Genomic DNA, 10649 nt, shown 5'->3' with positions numbered 1-10649 from the left:
GAGGCTTCAGATGAGTTGAGAGTTGTGACTTGGAGAGGGAGGGTGAGCTGGTATCCAGTTAGGAGTTTTTGGGGGGCAGGGGGGTTTGCAGGCAGCAGGGTGAGAAAGGGTGTTTATTTGAGGGCCCCCCACAAGGCTTTTCAGAAGCATAGCAGAGGCATTCCCATGTTTTCCTCACACAAGGTCATCCACTGCACTCACAGGAATGCCATTTAACTTTGCTTTTTCTCTAACCAGGTGCACTGATAATAAAGGTCACACCTTGGAATCAGGATGAAGTGGAGCCTGAAGGAGCCAGGCACACTCAGGAGAGGGCAAGTAGCTGACTTGCTGGGATTTGGCCCACATAACTCATACATTGGTTTGGTTTTCTTTATTGTAGCTGACGAGAGAGGCTAAGAGGCGATCACGGGGCTCCGAGGCAGACTCATTTCAGGTGCAAGTGGATTCACATCACCAATCATCCAAAGATAAGTCAGGGGCCACGGCCCGGAGATGGAGGAGTAGCGGGTTGGGAGTTCTTGGGATAGATTGAAAATTAGCAGAGGGAAAGCAATCTTCTCCAAAAGGCTCTTAGGACAGCTCAAGGGAGAGACTCCACATTTGATGGCAGCGTGCAGGTGGGCAGGGCAGAGCAGTTCCGGTCCACGTCATGTTGTCCGGTTGTACCGTGTTACCTAGTGTGTCTTTGGGGTCCCTTTGGTCAGATATCTCTCCCTTTTCCCTCGAGGCTCTCACCACAAGCCTAACGTGTCATGTTTAACGTCCCCGGTTTGTCGCGTTCGGTGACGGGTTGTTGCACGCGTTTGTGCCGGAGCTGCTCTGCCCTGCCGCATAACCTGCTGCAACAGGAGAAGTCCCGGGGACTTGGAATTTGTAATGTGGGGTGTAGTTGGACTCTAGGTGGGATTTGTCGATGGACACAAGATATCTGGAGCTCTTAAGTTATCCCGCAGCCCTTTGACTTTGTCCTAACTCTTTTTCAGATCAGATAGATTAATCTATGCCAGAGGTACCCATCCCGGGTGAGGGGTTTCTCCCAAGCAGGTGAGGCACCGTTTGTCTCTGCGAGGAAGTGTAAATGGTGTCTGTGTTACAGCACTGTTCTTTGTCTTTCTTTTTAGGAAGTCAAAGCAGAGAGCAGCAGTCAAGGCTGAGTGGGCAAGGTGAGCATTGAGTAGCGTACAGAAGCAGTGGTTATTGCTCAAGTCTCACTCTCTGGTGCAACTACAAGCATCCATTCTCGTTTGTGCGATTTAGGCAATCGACTCGGCGTATGTCCGGCCCCTGTCACCAACCGGCCGATGCACCGGGTTTCCTGCAAATATGAGCTCCGTGGATGTATTACAGGACTCCGTGATGATGAAGCTTCAAATTTTCTATTTCACGGTCCCATCGAGGAGCCGGGAGCGGCGAGGAGTTGGGTGAGCGGAGGAGGTAGGGAGGAGGGGGGTGCTCAACTCAGGTCACAGCAATGGCCAAATCACCTCGTCTCCACTTTACCCAGGCGCACCCTGCGGAAAACGGCGTCGGCCTCCAAGCGAGCCCGAAGCGTGCAGCCCGAGGAGCGAGCATTCTTAGGAGAAGGGTGAGTAGCAGACTTGTGTGTTTTGGCTGCCATGCTGCGAGATCGGGCACTCACGTGTTTGGTTTCCTTTCTCTTGGCAGACTAAGAGACAATAGCCCGTGTCAGCAGGGACTTCCCAGCGGTGATCGCTTCCTATCGAAGCTGACACGCATCGGCACACCCACCCGTCCGAGAGATAAGTAGAGGGCTGCAACCCACATAGGGGCTGAAAGTGGGGTGCTGGGTTGGGACTTTCTGGGGGGGGGGTGTTGAGTCAGCTCTGGAGATGAGGGTAGCCAAGAAGTGGGCCCTTAGGCCCATAAAAGGAAAGTCTCACTTTTGATCACAGTGCTGAGGTGCACAGGGCAGAGCAGTCCCGGACGTGTATCGTGTCACTTGTCTATGTGCATTATGTGTTGTTTGCATATCTCGGGTCTTTTACCTTAGGCCTTTGAGGGGCCTAGCAGAAACCCTGGCATCATTCTTAGCATCTGTGATCTCAGCATTCCTTGCCCCGGCACCCAGGCCATAGATGCGATTCTGATACCTGTCTGAGCTCCGCAATCAAAAGTTCTCTCTTTGGAAGCATCCAGTCAGATGTCTTGTCTTGTCAGGTCTTTTCTGAGCTGTATGGATAGCTATGCCCTGCCAGGATCCATTATGGTGGATTAGGACTTGTAAGAATGTGAGGTTAGGGAGAGGATTCTGACCATAGGATTCCTGGGCATTCATCTTTGCAGTTCTTGGAATAAATCATTCAGTTAGGATCTTCTTCCTCCAGGTTCTCTGAGCCTCACCATCTCACCATCGGTCTCACCTCGATCATCTCCTTTTGCATTCTCTCAGTCCTTGCAGCCATTTTCCTCGCCAAGGGATTTGTCCGTGTCTCGTGCCCATTGTTTGTCACGTCCGTCCGTCCGCGTCACGGGTGTACGCACGCATTTGTGCCGGAGCTGCTCTGCCCTGCCGCATAGCCTGGTGCAGTAGGAGAAGTCCCGGGGACTTGATGTTTGTAATGTGGGGTGTAGTTGGACTCTAGGTGGGATTTGTAGATGGACACAGGATATCTGGAGCTCTTAAGTTATCCTGCAGCTCTTTGACTTTGTCCTAACTTTCTTTCAGGTGCAGAAGGATAAAATCCAGGGCAGAACCCCCATCCCGGGTGAGGGGATTCCCCCGAGCAGGTGAGGCACCATTTGTCTCTGCTGAGGAAGTGTAAATGGTGATTGTGTTACAGCTCTGTTCTTTGTCTTTCTTTTTAGGAAGTAAGTCCAGACACCAGTAGTCAAGGTGAGCAGTGGAGAGAAGTAGTTGTTATTGCTCCGGTCTCAGTTTCTGGTGCAGCTCTAAGTTTCCATTCTCTTTTTTGTGCTTTAGGCAATCCACTCGGAGCCTGCCGAGCCCCCGTCACCAGCCGGCCGATGCACCGGGTTCCCTGCACGTGTGAGCCCTGTGGATGCGTTACAGGACCTGGTGATGAAGCCCAGAACTTTTCTATTTAAAGGTGCCATCCAGGTGGCCTTGGGCACCTGCCAAGGAGTTGGGGTGAGTCGGGGAAGTAGGGAGGAGGAGTGATGGTCCCCTCAGGTTTCAGCCATGCCAAATCACCTCATCTCCTCTTAACCCAGGCACCCTCTGTGACGACGGCTTCGGTCTCCGAGCGTGCCCGAAGCATGCGGCCCGAGCAGCTGAGCGTTCTTAGGAGAAGGGTGAGTAGCAGACTTGTGGGTTTTGGCCGATGGGCTGCCGAGATTGGGCACTGATGTTTGGTTTTCTTTAATACAGCTGTCTAAGAGACACCAGCCCGGTGCCAGCAGGAGCTTCCCGGCTGACGAGGTGGCCTTTCTTCGCACCCGAGACCGGCATCCCCAGATGTGCGAGAGATAAGTAGAGGGCCACGACCCACAGAGGGGATGAAAGCAGGGTGCTGGTTTGGGAATTACTGGGAGGGGTTTTTCAGTCCACTTCGGAGGTGGCGGTGTCCATGAAGCGGCCCCTTAGGCCCCATAAAAGCAAAGCCTGACTTTTGATCACAGTGCTGAGGTGCGCAGGGCAGAGCAGTCCCGGCGTGTATTGTGTCACTTGTCTTTTGTGTATTATGTGTTGTTTGCATATGTCATGTCTTTTCCCTGAGCCCTTTGAGGGGCCTGTCAGAAACCCTGGTATCTTGTTAGCATCTGTGATCTCTGCATTCCTCGGCCTGGCACCCAGGCTATAGAACTTTTGACTCGGGATCTCAGACAGGCATCAGACTCTCTTGTCTCTTTAGAAGCATCCGGTCGGATGTCTTTTCAGGTCTTGTTCTGAGCTGTATGGACAGCTATGCCCCGCCAGGATCCATTATGGCGGACAAGGACTTGAAAGAACGTGAGGGCAGGTAGAGGCTTCTGGCCGTAGGATTCTCGGGCATCCATCTTTGCAGTTCTTGGAATAAATCATTCAGTTAGCATCTTCTTCCTCCAGGTTTCTCTGAGCCTCATCAGCTCACCATCGGTCTCTCCTCGGTCATCTCCTTTTGCATTCTCTCAGTCCTCGCAGCCATTTTCCTTGCCAGGAGATTTCTGTCCGTGTTGTGTCCCCGTTGTTTGTCATGTCCTGTCTGTCCTGTGTCACGGGTGTGCGCACACACATTTGTGCCGGAGCTGCTCTGCCCTGCCGCATAGCCTGGTGCAATAGGAGAAGTCCCGGGGACCTGGACTTTGTAATGTGGGGTGTAGTTGGACTCTAGGTGGGATTTGTAGATGGACACAGGATATCAGGAGCTCTTAAGTTATCCTGCAACAGTTTGACTCTTGTCCTAACTTTTTTTTCAGATTCAGATGGCTTAAATGTGTGCCAGAGGGCCCCATCCTGGGTGAGTGGTTTCCCCCAACCAGGTGAGGCACCGTTTATCTCTGCAGCAGAAGTGTATGTGGTGACTCTGTTACAGCTCTGTTCTTTGTCTTTCTTTTTAGGAAGTAAATCTGGGTACCAGCAGTCAAGGTGAGCAGTGGGGAGAAGTAGTTGTTATTGCTCAGCTCTCAGTGTCTGGTGCAGCTCTAAGTTTCCATTCTCTTTTTTTGTGGTTTAGGCAATCCACTCGGAGCCTGCCGAGCCCTCGTCACCAGCCGGCCGATGCACCGGGTTCCCTGCACGTGTGAGCCCTGTGGATGCATTACAGGACCTGGTGATGAAGCCCAGAACTTTTCTATTTAAAGGTGCCATCCAGGTGGCCTTGGGCACCTGCCAAGGAGTTGGGGTGAGTCGGGGAAGTAGGGAGGAGGAGTGATGGTCCCCTCAGGTTTCAGCCATGCCAAATCACCTCATCTCCTCTTAACCCAGGCACCCTCTGTGACGACGGCTTCGGTCTCCGAGCGTGCCCGAAGCATGCGGCCCGAGCAGCTGAGCGTTCTTAGGAGAAGGGTGAGTAGCAGACTTGTGGGTTTTGGCCGATGGGCTGCCGAGATTGGGCACTGATGTTTGGTTTTCTTTAATACAGCTGTCTAAGAGACACCAGCCCGGTGCCAGCAGGAGCTTCCCGGCTGACGAGGTGGCCTTTCTTCGCACCCGAGACCGGCATCCCCAGATGTGCGAGAGATAAGTAGAGGGCCACGACCCACAGAGGGGATGAAAGCAGGGTGCTGGTTTGGGAATTACTGGGAGGGGTTTTTCAGTCCACTTCGGAGGTGGCGGTGTCCATGAAGCGGCCCCTTAGGCCCTATAAAAGCAAAGCCTGACTTTTGATCACAGTGCTGAGGTGCGCAGGGCAGAGCAGTCCCGGCGTGTATTGTGTCACTTGTCTTTTGTGTATTATGTGTTGTTTGCATATGTCATGTCTTTTCCCTGAGCCCTTTGAGGGGCCTGTCAGAAACCCTGGTATCTTGTTAGCATCTGTGATCTCTGCATTCCTCGGCCTGGCACCCAGGCCATAGAACTTTTGACTCGGGATCTCAGACAGGCATCAGACTCTCTTGTCTCTTTAGAAGCATCCGGTCGGATGTCTTTTCAGGTCTTGTTCTGAGCTGTATGGACAGCTATGCCCCGCCAGGATCCATTATGGCGGACAAGGACTTGAAAGAACGTGAGGGCAGGTAGAGGCTTCTGGCCGTAGGATTCTCGGGCATCCATCTTTGCAGTTCTTGGAATAAATCATTCAGTTAGCGTCTTCTTCCTCCAGGTTTCTCTGAGCCTCATCAGCTCACCATCGGTCTCTCCTCGGTCATCTCCTTTTGCATTCTCTCAGTCCTCGCAGCCATTTTCCTTGCCAGGAGATTTCTGTCCGTGTTGTGTCCCCGTTGTTTGTCATGTCCTGTCTGTCCTGTGTCACGGGTGTGCGCACACACATTTGTGCCGGAGCTGCTCTGCCCTGCCGCATAGCCTGGTGCAATAGGAGAAGTCCCGGGGACCTGGACTTTGTAATGTGGGGTGTAGTTGGACTCTAGGTGGGATTGTAGATGGACACAGGATATCTGGAGCTCTTAAGTTATCCTGCAACAGTTTGACTCTTGTCCTAACTTTTTTTTCAGATTCAGATGGCTTAAATGTGTGCCAGAGGGCCCCATCCTGGGTGAGTGGTTTCCCCCAACCAGGTGAGGCACCGTTTATCTCTGCAGCAGAAGTGTATGTGGTGACTCTGTTACAGCTCTGTTCTTTGTCTTTCTTTTTAGGAAGTAAATCTGGGTACCAGCAGTCAAGGTGAGCAGTGGAGAGAAGTAGTTGTTATTGCTCAGCTCTCAGTGTCTGGTGCAGCTCTAAGTTTCCATTCTCTTTTTTTGGGGTTTAGGCAATCCACTCGGAGTATGCCGAGCCCCGTCACCAGCCGGCCGATGCACCGGGTTCCCTGCCCGTGTGAGCCCTGTGGATGCATTACAGGACCTGGTGATGAAGCCCAGAACTTTTCTATTTCAAGGTGCCATCCAGGTGGCCTTGGGCACCTGCCAAGGAGTTGGGGTGAGTCGGGGAAGTAGGGAGGAGGAGTGATGGTCCCCTCAGGTTTCAGCCATGCCAAATCACCTCATCTCCTCTTAACCCAGGCACCCCCCGGGACGACGGCCTCGGTCTCTGAGCGTGCCCGAAGCGTGCGGCCCGAGCAGCTGAGCGTTCTTCGGAGAAGGGTGAGTAGCAGACTTGTGGGGTTTTGGCCGATGGGCTGCCGAGATTGGGCACTGATGTTTGGTTTTCTTTAATACAGCTGTCTAAGAGACACCAGCCCGGTGCCAGCAGGAGCTTCCCGGCCGACGAGGTGGCCTTTCTTCGCACCCGAGACCGGCATCCCCAGATGTGCGAGCGATAAGTAGAGGGCCACGACCCACAGAGGGGATGAAAGCAGGGTGCTGGTTTGGGAATTACTGGGAGGGGTTTTTCAGTCCACTTCGGAGGTGGCGGTGTCCCTGAAGCGGCCCCTTAGGCCCCATAAAAGCAAAGCCTGACTTTTGATCACAGTGCTGAGGTGCGCAGGGCAGAGCAGTCCTGGTGTGTATTGTGTCACTTGTCTTTTGTGTTTTATGTGTTGTTTGCATATGTCATGTCTTTTCCCTGAGCCCTTTGAGGGGCCTGTCAGAAACCCTGGCATCACTGTTAGCATCTGTGCTCTCTGCATTCCTCGGCCTGGCACCCAGGCCATAGAACTTTTGACTCGGGATCTCAGACAAGCATCAGACTCTCTTGTCTCTTTAGAAGCATCCGGTCGGATGTCTTTTCAGGTCTTGTTCTGAGCTGTATGGACAGCTATGTCCCGCCAGGATCCATTATGGCGGACTTGGACTTGAAAGAACGTGAGTACAGGTAGAGGCTTCTGGCCGTAGGATTCTCGGGCATCCATCTTTGCAGTTCTTGGAATAAATCATTCAGTTAGCATCTTCTTCCTCCAGGTTTCTCTGAGCCTCATCAGCTCACCATCGGTCTCCCCTCGGTCATCTCCTTTTGCATTCTCTCAGTCCTCGCAGCCATTTTCCTTGCCAGGAGATTTCTGTCCGTGTTGTGTCCCCGTTGTTTGTCACGTCCTGTCCTGTGTCACGGGTGTCTGCACACACATTTGTGCCGGAGCTGCTCTGCCCTGCCGCATAGCCTGGTGCAATAGGAGAAGTCCTGTGGACTTGAAGTTTGTAATGTGGGGTGTGGTTGAACTCTAGGTGCGATGTGTCGATGGACACAAGTTATCTGGAGCTCTTAAGTTATCCTGCAGACCTTTGACTTTCGTCCTAACTTTCTTTCAGATGCAGATGGATAAAATCCAGGGCAGAGCCCCCCATCCCAGGTGAGGGGATTGCCCTGAGCAGGTCAGTCACTGTTTGTTTCTGCAGAGGGAGCATAAATGGTGGCTGTTACAGCAGTGTTCTTTGTCTCTCTTTTTAGGAAGTCAAGGCCGAGTGGGTGAGGTGAGCATTGAGTAGCGTACAGAAGCAGTTGTTATTGCTGATGTCTCAGTTTTTGTGCAGTAGTAAGCATCTCCTCTTGTTTTTGTTGTCTTTTAGCTGGTCCACTTGCCATCTATCCTGGCCGAGCATATCCGTGCCAGGTGTGTGCAGGCTTAAGGTATTGTTGTGGCATCCTTGTCAGATTTGGGAGGTTGTGTTTTCACAGTATCTCAGCAAATTTTCTGCTTTGTTTCTTTGCAGGTGCTGTCGCTGCCCTAGGCACGCCCAGGAACAGAGGAGGGCAGGTGAGTCGGAGTTTAGGCAGGCTGAGCGTTACACAGCAGCATGCTAAGCGTGTACCTTTTCTTTTCGCCGGTATCTTCCGGGCACCCTCTGGAGTCAAATCAAGATTTGAGGTGAGCCGGGGCAGTGGTGCGGAGGAGTCCCGGGGATTACTGTTTTTGAGGGCAATAGTCAGGTTTTCTGTTTTGTCTTAGGTACCCTGAGGAGGCTCGTAGCCAAAGCTTGGAAACGGCAGCACCGAAGCACACACGGAGAGCATCTCAACGTCCACGTCCGACCGAGGATGGATTTTGTCCGCTCCTCTTCCAAAAGCTAAGTGTCGGGGCCAGTGGCTGGGAGAAGGGTAAAAACCTTTACTCTCACAGGAGGCCATCAGATGTCAGCTTAGGGGACAGGTCTGTAGGGGGGCGGGCTCTCTGGAAGTAAAGGGAGAGGGTTTCCCCTCAGCCTCGCCAGAGCCTTTGCCGGGCAGGGCAGTTCCGACCCATCTCCACATTTTCGCGTACTTTGTGTCGTCCGCCTTCCTCGACTCGACGTCCGTCAGGGATCTTTCCCCCGAGGAGCTCGCCTTCACGTCCGGAGCTACGGCCACGGTCACCCGGCAGTCGGCTTCCTTCTCTAGGCTCGCCGAGCCTCTCGAGCATCCTCTTAATTGCTGTGGCACTAACTTGTTTTAACGAGTTCCGTTTCATCATCACGTGCTCTCATCATAGGGCTTCCTTTCCTTTGGCATCATCAGCCTCTGGCTCATCTTGCTTTAGGAATCTCGGGTCCCTACGGGGACAGTGCCAGGCAGTTGTCACTCGTCTCTGTGTTATGTCGTCTGTGTCTATGTTATGTCGTCTGTGTCTGTGTTATGTAGTCTGTGTCCATTGTCTTACGTGTCACAGGCCTTTGTCACGTCTCGATGCTTTATTGGCACTATTCCGTGCCACATTGCCCATATTCTAGTCACGTTCCTTTCCGGATATCCCTTATTCCGGCATCTTTACATTTTTACTCTTTGAGACAGGAATGTCTCAAAGGGACAAGATGTTCTCATCCGTCTTCCTTCTCACTACCGGCTTTGGTAGTGCCTTTTTTTCCACGCCATTCTCTTGGACTTCTGGAGGAAGCGTCTTACACCCTCCTCACGTGACTGCAGAAGTTCTATAGGTTCTATCTTCTCAAAGGGTATAGGGCTCAAGAATTAGTATCTTCCAGAGAGTTACCTCAAGTCCTGGCTTATACTGTATGTGCTTACATTGCTTGTACCTATGCTGGCTTATACTGTATGTACTTATATTGTGTGTACCTATGTTGGCTTATACTGTATGTACTTACACTCCATGTACACTTGCACTGTATGCGTCGGCTTATATCGTGTGTACTTACGTTGTACCACTTATGGTCGGAGCTGCCCTGCCCTGGCACATAGTCACAGTTAGGTAGAACAGTTATAAAAACTTGACTGTTCATCTGTCTTTTATGGGATTTTGGGTAGAAAATTTATTGGTCCAGAGCGGGGACAAGTCCTAGCTGTCAGCCACTCATCGACCGCTTCCTGTCGTCTCACAGGTCCCCGAGGCTGCCGATTTCCCCAGAATCTACCATTTGACGTCGAGGAGCGGCAGCCAGAAGAAGCGTGGAAGCGCGTTCTTCAGCGTCTCGAGTAAGAGCCACAGGGAACGTTTAAATGGGAGGAGTGCGTGAGCATGTGTCTGTGTCTGTCTGTGTCTGCTCATCTCTGAGTGTGTGAGCGCATGCTGACTGGATTTAACCGTGTGACTTTTGCTTTTCAGGTTTTTCAACTCATTTGTAAATTTAGAGTAAAAAATCCCTAGCCTGGTTCCCCACCGCCACCCCCGGCTGGGTTTTTTTTTTTCTTTTTTTTTTGCCCCCCGGCTGGGTTTTTTTTCCCCGGTCCCGGTCGGTCTGCGAGGCGACGTTCATCGCCAAAGTTTGGGCGCGCACCGTCCAGGGACTGGGTATTTCGTCAGGCAGGAGGATTTTTTGGAGGCTCCTGGGATCCATGTTCCTGAGGACCAAGGATTGCTGGGGTGTAATTTAGCAGTTGTGAGGGGAGGGACGGTGAGTTTGTGTGTAATGTGACGGGGGTGTTAATGGTAGATGAGTGCTGTTTTTTGTGTGCTTTTGTTGTTTTGGGTGTCCTGTAACAATAAATCCACAAGTAATGAAAATAGAAAAAGGTTATAATCTTGTGTTAATGTGTGTGTTGTGTTGTATTGCTCTGTATTGCAGTGTGAGCACAGGGTGAACTCTCTCCTCCTTGCTGTGACACCTGGGCTGGCAGGGATGACACAGTGACCTCTGCCAGCCCATGCTGCCTGTGCCATCACCTGGCACTGACGTGTTTGACGAAAATCCTTTCGCTGGGATTTTTCTCCTGAGAAGCCTCAGAACAGAAATGGAACCAATAACAATCTGGTGGCTGTGGAGTGTGG

The 10649-nt window shown here is 52.1% G+C and overlaps 1 long non-coding RNA gene across 1 annotated transcript; it reads left to right on the top strand.

Annotated features, from left to right (window-relative positions):
* The first annotated feature begins 6766 nt into the window (after positions 1-6766).
* Positions 6767-10393, top strand: LOC118701299 (uncharacterized). Its single transcript, XR_008509110.1, has 8 exons — positions 6767-6826; positions 7762-7802; positions 7901-7923; positions 8020-8063; positions 8164-8318; positions 8400-8548; positions 9763-9856; positions 9987-10393. It is a non-coding gene; the product is annotated as an uncharacterized LOC118701299 (long non-coding RNA).
* Positions 10394-10649: the final 256 nt, after the last annotated feature.

Source organism: Molothrus ater, unplaced genomic scaffold, assembly GCF_012460135.2.
Source record: "Molothrus ater isolate BHLD 08-10-18 breed brown headed cowbird unplaced genomic scaffold, BPBGC_Mater_1.1 matUn_MA217, whole genome shotgun sequence".
Lineage (NCBI taxonomy): Eukaryota > Metazoa > Chordata > Aves > Passeriformes > Icteridae > Molothrus > Molothrus ater.
Note: the sequence above shows the minus strand (reverse complement) of the source record. Positions and strands in the feature narration are given on the sequence as shown.